Here is a 16,532-nt window from a genome sequence, read left to right on the forward strand (position 1 = left end):
CACTGTTTCCCTCCATTCCCAGTCAGGCCCAGCCTGGTCTGCCTGTGTAAACCTTGTGTTAGCTGGGGACACCTTAGCAGTCAGACCCAGTTACTGGTTTCTGCTGTCTTAAACCTGGAGCTCACCTGTTATATACTGTATTATCTGCATGGTTAGAACCAGAGTATCACTGAGGACAACCAAGATCAATGAGCCAAACATTTGCTCAAAAGATTTCTCATCAAGCTCAAGAAATTATATCGGCTGATTTTGTCTTTTAACATGTGAAAAATATGAATTTTACAATTTTACAAACAAGCAGACATAGAGGGAGCTACCTGTCATTGACTCTAGAAAATGATTCTGAAACTTTCAGAACAACCAACAGACTATCAGAATTTTTTGTTTATTATGTAAACGAAACACTTCATCAGTAGGCGTCACAGTGGTGGAAAGATGGATTTCATCAGTATCGCTTACTTTTTTCAGTGTGGGAGAACTCCACCTATCGATTCATGTAGTAATCCATCCGGTGCTAACCACTGCCCTGCCGTGCCGCCCTCATGTAGTAATCAAATATTCTGTTCTCTCTATTGATCAATTAAAAAAAAACAACTTTGCCTTAAGGTTGCTATTTAAGAAAAAAAACAGCATTTTTAGAGTTTTAATTGCATGGAATATGTCAAATGTCAAATCTAAATCCACAGGCAGCAGGCAGTCCAATAAAGTGAATTACCAATAACCTACATACCAGTTGTTGGCGTACTTTAAGTGGGTGATGACCTAACTAAAATTGCATCAATTGACAACAGGTGCAAACATGGTGGGGTTGTCAGTATTTAAATCAAGGTTTTGAGTGTTTCAGCTGTCAAGTAGCAAGGGAGAAGAGGAATGCACTTGGAGGAGGGATGTACTAACTATGAAGAAGACAAACAGAATAGGAAGGCTCACTTTCGGGCTTGGTAAAATACAGTGCTCCCAGTACATTGCATACCCGGGTAAACGTACCCAATTTTGCTCATTCATTTCAACAAAAGAACATGCGAAGTCAACGGTGTGCACAATCACACAAAGCACACCCTTAGTATATGTGTTTGCTCATTTGGTTGGGAGTGATATCAAATTTGTACATGCAAACCTTTCATACTTAACCGGATTCATAGTGTGGCAGATACAGTAACACTAGTCAGTCCAAATTATTTTGGGCTGTGACATTATTTGCTCAACATGCAAACATGCATCGCTAAAAGCATGAAGCTGTGACCAGTGAGAGTCTGTCAGTAACTGATAGTCATCTGTGGGATCTGCTTTATTCCAGTGACCAACTGACCATCACACTTAGCCAAGCAAGACACTTCCTATTGACTAATAGATATTGACTATGAGGGTTCAGTCCTGTCATCAAAACATATTTTGCTCTGGAGCTTGAAGATCATTTCACCCTCTCTCCTGCTGTCAGAATTAAAAACAGGAATAACACGATCAGATGAAATGATGGAATTTGAGTTTAACTGAGTTTAACTTAACTTGAGTTTAACTGGAGCATTTACCAACTTTGTAATTCAGGATTGAAGGGGGGAAGGGGGGGGGGTGGTCAACAGTTTAGGTCCAAAGGTCATTTCTTGAAATCAGTGTTCTTATCTGCAGGTTTCAAAACCTATTCAGGGATTTGAATTGTTAACGTCAAACAGCTCATCCTAATTTCATTTTGAAGATAACACCATGCTTTTGCTAGAATACGTTGTATTATGGCTCAGATAATGTATAATGCACATTGTGCTTTCGGGGATCTACTGAATAATAGATAATAACTCACTGAGGGTGTCTGGGTTAAGCTGTTGTAAATGCATGTTCATATGTGACTGTGGAGAACAGTAATCCTGTAAACAGGCAATGTGGGTGTGTGTTGTTCGCTATAGTCTTCCCGGGATCAAGTCACAAGAATAAATTAAAGCTGCAAGCAGCGTTGTTAGGGCCTGAGCCCCCGCGCGGCCTACGGCCGCGTCCTTGACACCGGCCCGAATCCAACGGTGTAATCGGCAAATCCCTAGGCCTTGTAGTTTAGGAGATACGAGCCTCAGTGCGCTGCACAGTGTGACTGCAGAGTTGAGAGCCGGCCCTTTAAGAGCCCCTCCCTTCTCTGCTCGCTCTCTGCCATCTCTGTCAGAGTGGAGAGCAGAGGAGGATTTGGCAGTTTAACTGACAAACACAGTCATAACTCTGCATATGTTGGTCAAAAGTGTAATGTAAAGACATCAGTTCGTAGAGTTTTTTCTCAGGAATTCAATGGTGTGTTTTCTGAAGGTGTGAGTGTTTTAATTTAGAAGCGACAAGTGTTTGTTTGAGAGTATGTACATGAGGGCAGAGAAGTGCCAATTGTGGTTTCCATGACTACAGTAAACAAATCTCTGCCATCTCTGTCAGAGCTGAGAGCAGAGCTGAGAGCAGAGCTGCCAGCTGGCCCATTAAGAACCCCTCCCCCGCTGCACTTTCTTTGATCTGTGCTAGAGTGGAGAGAGTGGAGGATTAAGAGAAATGTAGTGTGTAAAAGCTGAATAACTCGGCCTACGTTGGTGGAAAGTAACACAAAATACCATATTTTTGTAGGGATTTTTGTCAGGAATACAGTGATATGTTTTTAAAAGCTGTGCGATGTATGGTATAGACGTGAGAAGCATTTGTTCGAGAGTATGTACCATGAGAGGACACGGCCTCCCCATTGACTTCCATTGTAAGCGTAAAACGTGTCTCCCCCACTTTGAGGGCTTATAAAATCCAAACCGAGCGCGTAGTATATTAGCCTTTAAAGATTTTTGAAGAGCACAGTTGGGAGAGTAATGTGTGAAAGTTTGGAAGCCCTGGCATTTACGGTTTAGGAGGAGATAGATTTTGTTCGGGGAGTAAAAAAAGTCCTGATTTTGACAGTTTTGTCCAATTTGTGGACATTCTGTTGGAGATAGGTGAGGGGTCAGAGTGTAAGAATTGTTCGTCTTGATGAGACGAGTCCAACGGTGTTGGTCCCATGTCTGTGGGAGTTTTGTGTGAGGAGTTATAGCGCGCGAAATTAAAAAAAATTATCTTTTTTTTGTGTGGCTCCCTAGGTGGCGCTATAGACTTTAGTGGCGTTTTTGTTTTTGATTAGTGAATGTTGAGACATACCGAACGATTGTGCCAAATTTCAGCGAATTTCATGCATGTTCAGGGGGTCAAATTAGATTATGCGCGTTATGCGCATTATGCGCATTATGCGCATATAGCGCGCACTCATTGAGAGCAAGAACAGTAATAATACCAGGTTTTGAATGGGTGTGTATGTGAAAACTGGCTCCGGGCCGTCTGGCCCAGTTGCCTCATGGGTGTTGGGGGGGCCTGGGACACTGTTTAGTGTGTGTTTTTAGTGTTTTTAGTGCTGCTAATGTGTTGCTCTGCCGAGCAAACATAATAGGGTCTTCGCCAGAAGTACCTTCTGGCTCAGGCCCTAATTATCACTTATAACAAGAAATTTTTAGGAGGAGAAACAAGACGAGCAAAAATACATTTGAAACAATATATGGTAACAACCAGCTCAAAGGTCAAGGCTAAAAATGTTGTCAGTAAACAGTGATTATGCAAAATCCAATAATCCAAGGTTCAGGTACAACCGCAACAATGTAGGCATAACCAGATTAATTATTTTAAATTTCAGGCAGAAAATTGTTGTTGTTGTTGTTGTTGTTTTATTGGGGTGGTCTTGGAATTATGAGCATCATACAGTTGGCAAAAAAAATCTGAAAGTAGAGTTTATCACAAAACAAAAAAGATTTGTAAGTGATGTATTATTCAAAGTGATATTTTGAATAGTTGAACAGCTGACGGTCTTTCCATTCATCTGCATGTCGAGTTTGTGAGTGGAAACACTGAACATCTTGAAACAATTTTTTTATCCCCCCCCCAAAAAAAAGGTTTCTGCACTTGATTGTGGTTGTTTTTTTTTTTTCTTTTCTTCAAAAATAGTTCATGCATTTTGCTGATAAATTGTAGCAAAGAATGAAGTGCCTTTATAAACGGAATGACTTCAGTCAAATTTGATTCTAACATGTTGTTGACTGGAGACTTGATACTATAATGTGTCAATGTGAGGGCAAAAAACACTTCAAACTGATGAATAAAAAAGTAGTCACTGCAAATCAGTGAATGTGAATAGACAGTAATGACATTGTTCCGACAGACACTCCAGATATTTTACAAATCGGTAGAGACGATGCATATTTTCTTCCGATGTTCTGAAATTTTGCCTCAAATGTGTGAAACCTTGATGGGAACCTGACGAGTGTGGCCTGTAGAGCAGCGTACTCTCACATTATTCCAACACGGGCTGGTGTGCTGAGCATCATTTGCATGTTAAAAATAAATTGTTTGGTCCCAGATTGATTAGAGAGTGAAACTCTGCTGGAACTTCTGTGGCAATTTCTGCAGGAGTATCATGATAAATGTTTCCGGGCTGATAATATGTTCATATGTACGTACACTTAATTTGCGCGTCTCATTTTACCGTCAGCTGGTTTGGAAATGCACAAGTTTAAAGCTCCAATATTTGATGTGGATAAAACAGGACAAACGCCTGTGGGAATGTTTTCCTCGCAGAGACATGTTCCAGCAGTCTACTCCAGAAGGCCAATAGTTGATCTGACCCCTCCCGTGTGTTGAACTCTGACTATGTGCTAATGAACTCTTCCTTTGTTCAAGCACAACCATTAAAAAAACCTTCATTTGTCCCTTTGTCAGCTGAAGTTATTAACGGCCGACTCCTGGGGGACAGATAAAACCACACAGAGGCACTAAAACAACTGCGCACACACCAATAGCTTGAATGTCTGTAAAGTAAGATGTGTTGTTGCTTGTAATTTATTCATTAAGATGAGTGTGTTCTGACAAGTGTGCCTTTGAATCTTTGTAGCATGAGACGTGTGAATGGCTTGTGACCATTTAGTCTCAGGGGAATGTTTGCTCACGTGTCTCTATTTAATGTGTTTTTATTGTTACGTCTGGTAACGTCTGTTTCACTTGTCTGAATCTAAGACAGCTATCGCCTATGGGAGACAATAAAGTAGTATAGTAAATTAATTCAGTGGTAATATACTGAACCGTGAGACAACGCTGCTGTAGATCTCTGTGATTAAGAGTTGCTTTGCGTAGGACTTTAATATAGATGACGGATTAGGACACGCATTCTGGCTCCCTCATTTCATATGAAATATGTAAACTCGCTGTGTTGTACAAAGTAGGAAGAGTGTGTTCTGTTCTTGATGTAATGCTCAGCATATGTCTGTAGACTTTTTTCTTTTTTTATGCCAGAGACATTATTTGGTTCTGTAAGATAAAGTTCTATAAAGCGAGTAATGGCATTTGCGTATGCACACAGGGGGGCTTCTGAGATCAGATCTTGGGTTTGGCAAAACTGTTCTACTACTCTGTTAAATGAATCATTCCACTGGATATCAACTGATACAATAGTAATGACAATAACAACAAAATAATACTGATATGCAGGGGTGAAAGTGAGCTGGAACAGGCCGGAACGCAGTTCCGGTAAAATATTCATGGGCGGAACGGAGTTCCGTTAAAAAAAAAAAAAAAAGGAGAAGAAGGGAGCTGTCAAAATCCCATATTAAACGAGCAAACATAATAGGGTCTTCGCCAGAAGTACCTTCTGGCTCAGGCCCTAATAAAGAAAACAACGTCTGAAGGTGGTTTCACACTGACCGCGGCAGACGCGGCGCGCTGCGCCAGGTGGGGCGCAAGCACGCGCAGCGCTACCGAGTTGCTGGGCTTGCTTTGCGCTCATGTGACGTCACAGCGCGCCCACATACACAATGAATGGACTTCCCCCGGGCGTACTGCGCCTCGCGCGTTCAGTGTGAAACAGCCTTGACACGGAGTCGTGCCCATGAGCGCATCTCCGCATGCGAGGCGTTTCTGGTTGGCATTGTTAGTCTTGATTGGTTAAAACCACAGGTGTTCTGCTGTCATGGAACTAAAAAAAACAGAAAGAAAACAAAACAGAGGGCAAAATCAAATTAGTGATTGTTCTTGAAATTTTCCACGTTTTGTGTTGTGGAAACTGATATTTTGCTCAATAAATCATTGAGTGACATTGATGATCTGTTTTTTCATGTCTGCCTGTTCCCTGTTGTTAGCACTGTAGTGGGCAATTACTGTGAAAAGCAGTTTTCAAAGCATTTCCAGGGGTGGGGCTATGGGGGCTGCATTTGTGTGGGGAATAGACACCTGAAAACTGTAATAAAAATCACCCAAAACCGATTTAAAACCGTAAAACTTCGTCTGCGGCTTTTTCTACTTTTTTTTTTTCACAATTCCGGCAAGACTTTTAAGCCACTTTCACCCCTGCTGATATGTTCATTGTAAGTAACATGCGCTTTACACCAAAAATATTGATTTTGAAAAAAGTCATAATAGGCATTCACAAAAAAATATTCAACCGTTTGGAGGCATGAATTTGTCCATAATGTAACATGTAGAAGCAGCATTTATTTGGATGGAGTGTATACTCACATTGTAATTAAGAGCTGTCAGTTGTTCTCGTCTTCTTTACCAACCATGCGAGACCTGTTAGAACTTCAACTCCTCACCTGGTTCTTTGTTCTTCTTGTGTTCTCTCTCTCTCTCTCTCTCTCTCTCTCTCTCTCTCTCTCTCTCTCTCTCTCTCTCTCTCTAAGGGTAATGGTTTGGAACAAGCAAATGTAAAGGTTTTGGCTTCATTTGAAATCAGGCTTTTTTATTCCAAGACCAAAAATAAATATAAGAGGAGGATGGGGAGAATACAGGTTCTTAATCCAGTGCTTAGTTTATGTGAAGATTATGTTTGCAGCCCTGGTAGATGTGCCAGATATGTGATTGTCATTTTGTACACCCTCCAAAACACCAGCCTACTTAACTGGAGTCCCAGTTGTGAAAACACTAAGAGTTAATGTGACACTGATATGATGGTGTGTAAAAATGTATTTAACGGTGTGACTGTGCCGAGCAGGTAGTCGCTGTCCAGTGGGCCCACTGCAGTGGGGACACCCCAGAATGGCCTCAGCCTGTCACATCTGGCAGGCAGCAGTGGTGGCTGATCACTGGTGACATCATGCGCTGTATGAACACATACTCCCTGTAGCGATCCTTGTCTGCTGTGAGCATACATTCGCAGCATCCGTGGTGAAACTAACACACTGCAAAGAGCGCACACACACACACACGCACGCACGCACCAAAAAAAAAGGGTTTGATACAGTACTATCAAGCCGACATTTCTATGTTGTGATCTTGGCATCCAAAATGGTGCTGAGGAAGGAGGAGTTGGCACAACATGTGAGGTCATCGCTACCAAAGCTAGCAGGCTGATGTAATCCAGGTTAGATGCTACATTAAAAAGAAAGGAGTTCATGATGGGGGGGTAGTAATTCACGTCCTCATTTAAAAAAAAAAAAAAAGATCAATTATGGAGGATCATAGGGAGAGGGGTCACAGTTAGATAGTTAAAACACTGACATTCCAGTAAAATTGAGATTACCAATTTCCAACATTCAACACCGGATTCTTTCTCTAACAACCATGAAGCATGTGTTTGTTGCTGAAAGTGGATATTTTTGGAAGCTATACATGAAAACACTGCTTGACAGTCTTCAAGACACACTGAACATGAAAACATCACAATCTTTTTGACCAGAAAAATTCAATTGTCAATAAATATCTTTTTGGTTGTTTTTTTTTTTCAATTAGTTTTCATATTATTATTATTATCATTATTATTATTATTATGTTATTCACCTTTGTTTAATCAGGCAAATTCCAGTCAGACAGAATCAAATTTTCAAGAGAGACCGGATAGAATGTCATGTAACAATAAATAAAATCAAAATTTGAATCAAAATGTACATAAAATGTATTCAACCTTTCTTCATACAGATAGATAGATGGATGGATAGATAGATAGATAGATAGATAGATAGATGATAGATAGATAGATAGATAGATAGAGAGAGAGATAGATAGATAGATAGATGGATGGATAGATAGATAGATGGATAGATAGATAGATAGATAGATAGATAGATAGATAGATAGATAGATAGATAGATAGATAGATAGATAGATGGATGGATGGATGGATGGATGGATGGATAGATAGATAGATAGATAGATAGATAGATAGATAGATAGACAGACAGATAGAGATAGATAGATGGATGGATAGATAGATAGATAGATAGATAGACAGATAGAGATAGATAGATAGATGGATAGATAGATAGATAGATAGATAGATGGATGGATAGATAGATAGATAGATGGATAGATAGATAGACAGACAGATAGAGATAGATAGATAGATAGATAGATAGATAGATAGATAGATAGATAGATAGATAGATAGATAGATGGATAGATAGATAGATGGATAGATGGATAGATAGATAGATAGATAGATAGATAGATAGATAGATAGATAGATAGATAGATAGATAGATAGATAGATAGATAGATAGATAGATAGATAGGACACTTAAAAATATTATTTCTAAAGGAAGGTTTTCATCACTGTTGCAGGATGTGCTGCTCATGGAGAATTGTTGGGTGTAGATTCATTGAAGTGTGGTACTGACCTGCTCTACTTGTTTAGTGTCATGAGATAACTTTTGTTGTGATTTGGTGCGAGACAAATCAAACTGACTTGACTTGACTTGACGAAATTTTTGGTAACATATCGTAATAATTGAGTCTTTGAAGTGCATTGCAGTTTGATCAAGAAAGATAAACCAGACAACACAAAAATAAGTACCAGTGCCAGCACGGGTGTAAGGTGATCAACCAACCCTCTCAAACAGTACACATACATGTACATACATGTACATGCATTGGCAGTAATAAAGCAGGGGCCAGACATTTGAGGGCTGGATGCCTATTAAACATATCACTGTAATAACATAATGCAATGACTTAATGTCGTTTTTTTTCTTCTTTCTTTAATAGATTTAGTAGAACATTCTTTAGACCCCATATCTCTGCAATGGCCAATGTAAAAAACAACAACAACAACAACAAAAACATATTTTACATCTGAATTGTTTGCTTGTTTTCTCCTTTTTAATATTAATATCCCTTTTCTTTTCTTCACCCCTTTCTGTCCCTGAAATATTAAAATTTTGAGGTTCTCCTCTCGCTTGCACAGCCATTTAATAACAACTAAATTTACTGTTTAATGTGTGAATAAATCAAATAAGCCTTTTTTTGTTACTGCATTTAATTCTCAAACATGTCGATAAGATTACCCCTGAGCAAATGTACGGATTGCACATCGAACACAAGGCACTGAACGAAAAGGTAAACAGAGACACCGCCCTTACGGTCACGTTCATTTCAGCACGCGGATGATGCTGCAGAGGAAGATGCTGTCTCATGGCTGTTTTCATTTTGCTCAGAAGGCTGAACCTGTGCTCTGCCGCCACACCAGAGGCACTCAGACAAATGAAAACAAAATTTGGCCCAGAACTTTTTAGTTGATCTGCTAACAGACAGACAAACAAACACATACAAGTGAAAACATAACCTCCATGACGGAGGTAATATTACACGCAATTGAAATGAAAGCACCAAATCAGCCTCTCAGACAGACAGTCGCAAAACCACATTTTCTGATGCAAATGCAATGACATAAACAGTAAAACAGTGGCTGAGTGTTGAATTCCTCCATCCTTCACTAGTCCTGGCAGTATTTTTGTCTTGCTTCTTTCCCTCCCTCCCTCCCTCCCTCCCTCGCTCGCATCGTTCCTCTGCATCTTTTCCCTCGTTTTTTTCATTGTGAACAGCTTACTGCAGTATCCTTAAAGTCCCTGCCTGTGTCCTGAGTTGTCCCCTCTTACCCAGCATGCACCGCAGCGATCTGGAGTTCTGTCGGCTCAGGATGGGTGCACACTTTTGATGTCGGGAAGGGGGTTGCTGGCGCTATGATGCACCTTCATATACTCTTTTCAATGTTTTCCCTTAGCGGCCGCCGCTGTCATGAACTTGAAAACATTTTTTTCTTCAGACATTTTTTTTGTTTTGTTGCTTTTTTTGCATTCCGGCTCTGAAATTGTGTCCATGAGGCTGAAAAAGGGAGAAAAAAATTTGGTATCGCCGCAAACGGAGTCTGTGAGCTGATGCGTTGTCCTGATGTGACCCCACTCTCGCTCATACAGGCGAAAACAGCAACTGTCAGACTGAAAGGGAGGTGTGTGTGAATCTGTCTCTGTGTGTGTCTGTCATTCTTTCTGCATGCGTTTGTGTGTGTGTGTGTCGATCTTTCTGCATGCATTTATGTGTCTGTCGATCTTTCTGCATGAATTTGTGTATGTCTGTCGATTTTTCTGCGTCCGTGTGTGTCTGTTGGTATTTTGCATGTATTTTTGTGTCTGCTCATCGTTGTACATGCGTATGTCTCTGTTGATCTTTTAGCATGCATTTGGGTGTGTATCTGTTGATCTTTCTGTGTATATTTTTGTGTGTCTCTCTCTTTTTGTCCTTATTTGTGCGTGTGTGTGTGTGCGTGCGTGCGTGCTTGCCTTGGTGCATGTGTGTGTGTGTGCGCGCGGCTGGGATGATGCATGAGGGAAAGAAATGCATTAGAGTGAGATCTGTTGTATTTTCAGCATTTCCACATTATTCTGAAGACAATATATGTCCCTAATAATAACCCTAACACACACACACACACACACAAACTCATTGTTTGTACTCTCTTCATTGTTTGAGGCATATTGTACATTTTGAAAATATCAGACTAAAGAGAGAGACACACACATAAATGGATAAAAATTAACCATAATCAGTAATGAAAATGTAAAATTTATTCACTGTGCTTCATTGTTGTCAGCATTAATATTGTGATCATGAATCAATCAATCATGAAACACACCTTTGCAGCAGATTCCTTTCATAACTGGTTAAAAGCACCGGTGAATGCTGGTCAAGTGACTTTGACTTGTGGAGGCTTTGAATTTTAATGCTTTTGACAGAACTGCATGATGATGAAACCAAGATAATCACATTACAGCTGTACGCTGTGTTCATAGGATCTGGAATCTTTCTGGTTCCAGCTATTTCCTCATGTGCTGACAGACTTGAATGAATCAGAATAATGCCTTAAGTTCTCTGGCATTGTGATGGGCCATTTTAGTTTCCAAATTGGATAATTATAGGTCTGTATAAACAGTTACAGTAAAAAAAAGAAAAAAACTCAGGCATATTTTTATTTTACCCTGGAATAGCAAGATTATGGTTGTAGGAAAACCTCTATTATATATGAATAAAGTGGAGCAACACGCAGCTCCAGGAGCACATGACTGTGCTGGCGAATGTGACAAATCCGACTTCCAGTTGTTTATGAAACGCCAGTCTTGTGCAGGTGTCTGTTACCCCTTAAAATGAGGTTAGGTCAAGGTTACTGCAGCTGTTTTGGGGATAGTTAGTGTTCCAAATGCACCTGAACCTTACATCACCTCAAGTATCTTTGTTTGTTTGTGAGCCTCATCAACTCTCCAGTTGTTTATTTTAATCTTGCAGTTGGAGTGATTGTTAATAAAGTCACTCAGGTTTTTAACCTTTTTTGTGGTCAGGGCTGAAAAAAATCAAGGGTTTTTTCAACAGTGGTCCAGATTTGTATGGCAGCCTTTTCTGAAAATGTCATCGATACGGAGGGACGGACTAATCTGTCTGATTTGTCTCATTTCTCTTATGTCCTGGTGGTACCCAGCTGTCTAATTGCTGTCTGTTGGCAAGATGCTGTGAGACCAATGTAATGACAGGTTACTAAGTGCAGCTGTAAAACAATGAGTTGCAGTTAAAAAAAAACAAAAACAACCCAACAACAACAGCAATACAAACAAACAAAGATCCTTCAGGTATGGCAACAGGAAAAAGCAGGGGCTTAATGCAATAAAACACCAACAACATTCACTGGTAGCCTGCAAAGTCACATGAGTTGACATTTTTTAACCCATTTAAACACATAGAGCCATGCAGAGCAACAATAAACAACATGACAGTGGTAAATATTATCTTAGAATGTTAAACAACAGAGGCAGCACGGTGGTGCAGTGGTCAGCACTGTCGCCTCACAGCAAGAAGGTTCCGGGTTTGAGTCCCAGCTCGGGCACAGGATCTTTCTGTGTGGAGTCTCCATGTTCTCCCTGTTCCTGTGTGGGTTCTCTCTGGTACTCCAGCTTCCTCCCACAGTCCAAAGACATCAAGAGAGGACGAGGCTGATTGATACTCTAAATTGACTGTAGGTGTGACTGTGAGTGTGAATGGTTGTCTGTCTCTATGTGTTGGTCCTGTGATGGACTGGCGACCTGTCCAGGGTGAACCCCGCCTCTCACCCGTTGACGCTGGGATAGGCTCCAGCCCCCCGCGACCCTGAATAGGAATAAGCGGAAGAAAATGGATGGATGGATGGATGTTAAACGATACTTCATTCTGAACATTAAGTTTGAGTTAATACTCATGATGTTGTTGTATAATATCACACACCAAGTTCCAATAAGATATTTGTAAATGCAAGTCAGAAGTAGGCACAGTCAAAGGTGGACGGATGGGAAGAACTGCCCAGCCCTTGAGATTTTGGATTAACAGTGTATTATATTTAGTTTCGAATTTTTTTGAACGCAGATCTTCAGAACATACAGCTTCTGAAAAAGAGACTGGAGTTGAAAAATGTCCTGCTTTTTAAGATCCGCACACTCGTTTCACATGCTGCTTCATTATTGCCCGTTTGAAACTTTTCCCTGATGAATCTGGAAATGTCATCCCTTTATCAGCGTTCCAAAAGTCATCTGCTGACTAAAACTGCAATAACAATCTGATAATGAAGCTGCCAGTAAGCTATTAGACCAGGCTATAATTATCAATCATGATCGATCGGCCTAATGCATTTGAACTTATAGCCTGATGGGTGGAGAAGGATCTGTGATGAATGTAGCTAGTGGGGGGATTAATATTGCTCAGCCTATAATTGAAATTTTTCTGAAAATTAGAACGTAGAACTCAGTTTAGGGATGTTTTTGACCCTCTGTACCCAAACATATGAGCTCTCCTAGAACGTTGCACAGCATCCATATGAAACAGTAGAGTTTACTAGGGGAATGGAGCTATGTACTGGATATGGCGTCCTCATTGGGAACACACTGTATCTACAGCACGTATTTAGTTCAGATGTTATTTGTGTTGCGCCGTCTTAAACATGAACAATTCAAAGGGATATATGCAAAAGCAAAAAAGAATGACTACTGTATGCTCACATAACCCTCAGTACACACCGATACCATCGTGCTGACTAAATAAATGAAAACCATGAGAGGTCTTGATGTTTAAGAAAACATTTTGTTTGGTGGATGTTGGATTTTCAATTGTTTCCTGAAACTAGTGAGGATAAGCAGTGAGAGGTTTGGAAACCTGGAGTCATAATTTTTTTAGTCCTTGTGAGGTATGTGCAATTGCTTTCTGAATGAAGTAGTAGCAGTAGTACTTCCAGAGCACAGTGAAAGGATACACAGCGGCTGTACAAAAGAACATCAAGATACAAGGTATGATTCATACCGATGACATGAAGGGACTGAGAACAGTGTTTTGACCATGACACAGGATTGTGGGCCGTGACTTTTTTTTTTAATTGTCCTTGCAAGTGCGATAGTCGACAGTGCTCACAAACACTGCAAGCATGTTTCTCCAAGTAAAACACTAATCAGTGTTCTGGATCATTTCTCTGTGTGTGAACAAAAGTTTAAACATTGTTTTCTCTGGCCGTGTTCAGTCAGCTGCTGGAGTTGCTGAGTGTGTCCTGTCAGAGAGGAATTTGGATTTGCTCCACCTCCCTTCAGACTTGCCCCTTTGAGTTTGACATTTCTTAACATCTGCTAGAGATTGTTTTAATTCAAAGAGGTGTAGCATGATCGATTTCAACAGAGGAGATTTAAAGCGATCGGCCACATCAATGCAACACACATATAGATGACAGGGAGGATTTTGAATTATTAATGTAGGGGTGATAAAACTTAGGAGTAGTTTCACTGCTGTCCTGAAGCAGAACAATGAAACTGACAAGGGGAGCTTAAGTCTGAGGGGACTTTCTTGATGCTCTCTTACGGTGGCACACATCTGTTGAGTAATACCAAGTATGCCCACAGATGGCAGCAGGACCAGCAGCCTTCTCTATGTTGTCCCTCCTAAATGGGGCTGAGAAATATTCCTGAGGTACCCGAGACCCCTGAAGCATGGAAAATGATCTTTCAATTCTTGAGAACAGCAGTTAAAAAAAAAAAAAAAGTTTGTCAAATCTCAATGATCTTCACCATTTACTCTGAAGAACTGTTTAATCTCACAGCTGTATAAAGGGAGGCAATTCTTTTAATCTCTTAAATCTCCAAAAATTATATCTAACTTGTATCGCAACATTTTGGTCTTTCTTATTTCTTCACTGGAAAAGGTATTTTCCCTCAGACAGTCACCAGCCTTACAGATGCTTTTGTTTTGATTAAGAAGTGATTGAGTCACTCAGGTTACCTGAGGCTTGTTATTTTGGAAACGCGACAACCTTTCAGTTGGAGTGACTGACTCAAACACAGAATTTGATGAATGTAGCGACGTCGTCACGCAGCTCATGAATGTTCTCACGAGCACCACAACAGCACTGACAACCTCCAGAGTCAAAGCATCAACTCTTCACTAAGGTTGTGCTGCAAATAACACACACACACACACACACACACACACACACACATTCACACACTAACTAACTGGCAGCCAACAGCACATTAATTACATCCATGTGTACCTCAACAGGAATTACACTTACGATACACACAATTACACCAAAAGAATATTAACCAAGACCATCAGCCGAGTAATTCGAAATATACTGATTTGTATCCCAGCAACACAGATACTCTCATCCGCTACTCTAAACCACGAATTAAGAACTCATATGTGATGCCTATTCTGTTGTTTAGGTGAAATAATCCATGTCATCATGGAAATCTAGTGTACTGGTCAGCTCATTTTGTTTTTTTAAGGCATTTCACATCACCTTCGTTCATTTTTAATTTTTCCCCGTCCTCATTTGATGTCAGAGTTGTCAGACTCTTCATGCTGCTGCTAGCAGGGTTTAGCACGACATTGGCATCGCAAATAGGTTTGCTATCAACATTATTTATGAATAATAAATGTGGAATCTTGGAAAATTTCACTCTATCGGCCTCAAGATCTTTTTTTTTCTTTCTGTCAGAGGGTTTTCAAAGTGTGAGGCGGCACTCCCAAGGGAAGCGCTTGACAGTTTCAGGGTAGACTCAGTGAATGGAGGTGAGAGAATATCTGTTATCAAAGAGGCAGCATGAAGAACAGCCTAAATGTATGTGATTTAGTAGAAGATACATATGGTAAAATGATAGATTTTGGAGGAAATCGGACTGTTTTTCTTTCTTTCTTCCATGAAACCACTGTAAAGTAATAGATGACTCAGGACAGATGGTATTTGAGTTTTTAAGGGACTCTGAAGATATGTAAAACAGCAATATGGGCTAGCTTTGCTGGATTTAGTTGGTCTATATCAGTAGTGGTAAGAGTCTATCGGCTCAAATAACATGATGATAATCCCCGTGTAGCCGTTCAGGAGGAAAACTATCAGCAATGTAAGGGGGGCAGCATCTAAAGTTGTGTTTGCACATTAGGCATAGGACGCACAGAACACATAAAGAGCTGGTGCCTAAATTCATTCAGACTGCACTTTTAAAACAAACAATTTCAGCAGTATTGAGAAACCTTACTTTAAACAACTGGACAGAGGCCCCTTTTGCTACAAAAGTGGTTCTGTGGATGATCATTCCCAAAACTGCCAGCACAGCTAGAGGTTGTTTTTTTTATGCCAATAAGATCCTATTACTGCAAATTATGATATTACACATCCACGATTTATGCAAGAGATGTAGCAGCACAGTGTGAGAAGTGATTAGACACACTCCATGTGAATGACAAGTGCCTAATTGTCATTTTATTTCACTTTTCTTTGGATGAAGCCATTCATAGTTTTAGCACACTGCAATGGAGGAGATCAAGATGCTGAAAATGTGCGTCACATTGTCAAATATAACTCAAATCACCATGGAAACTGAATGTGTATTGGTGGGTGTTTTTTTTTTTTTCCCAACTGTCTCTCTCTGACATACTCACTCTCTTTTTATCTTTCTCGATGATATAAAAACACATATATTCCTGACTGGATAATAGCATCACAATCTAAAAAAAATCTTGTTGGTAGAAGATATTTTAGAGGAAAAGCAGATTTTAGAATTTTCATCTACAGGAAAACAAATGATTTCGACGAGAAAGGGAGAATAACATCAGTACGGCAGTCAAATCACTGTATTTACTGCAGAGATATGGTTTTTTTTGTTTGTTTGTTTTTTGTTTTTTTGGTTGTTTTTTGCCCATTGGAACAGGGAAGCCATAAGCAATGACGTTTTCTTTTTTTTAGAATTCTC

At 40.1% G+C, this 16,532-nt stretch overlaps 1 protein-coding gene across 8 annotated transcripts in view; it reads left to right on the forward strand.

Annotated features, from left to right (window-relative positions):
* Nucleotides 1-16,532, forward strand: part of thrb (thyroid hormone receptor beta) — a 108,325-nt gene that overhangs the window by 40,372 nt on the left and 51,421 nt on the right. Inside the window, exon 1 of one of the 8 annotated variants that reach the window (XM_086193089.1) lies at nucleotides 9,956-10,234. The exons of the other annotated variants lie outside the window; for them this stretch is intronic. The gene's annotated coding sequence lies outside the window, so the exon portion shown is untranslated. Of the gene's footprint in view, nucleotides 1-9,955; nucleotides 10,235-16,532 lie in introns of those variants that run through there. 8 annotated transcript variants of the gene reach the window in all.

This window comes from Aulostomus chinensis, chromosome 22 (genome assembly GCF_037954235.1).
Source record: "Aulostomus chinensis isolate RoL2024-O1b breed Wild chromosome 22, RoL_Achi_v1.0, whole genome shotgun sequence".
In the NCBI taxonomy this organism is placed as follows: Eukaryota; Metazoa; Chordata; class Actinopteri; order Syngnathiformes; family Aulostomidae; genus Aulostomus; species Aulostomus chinensis.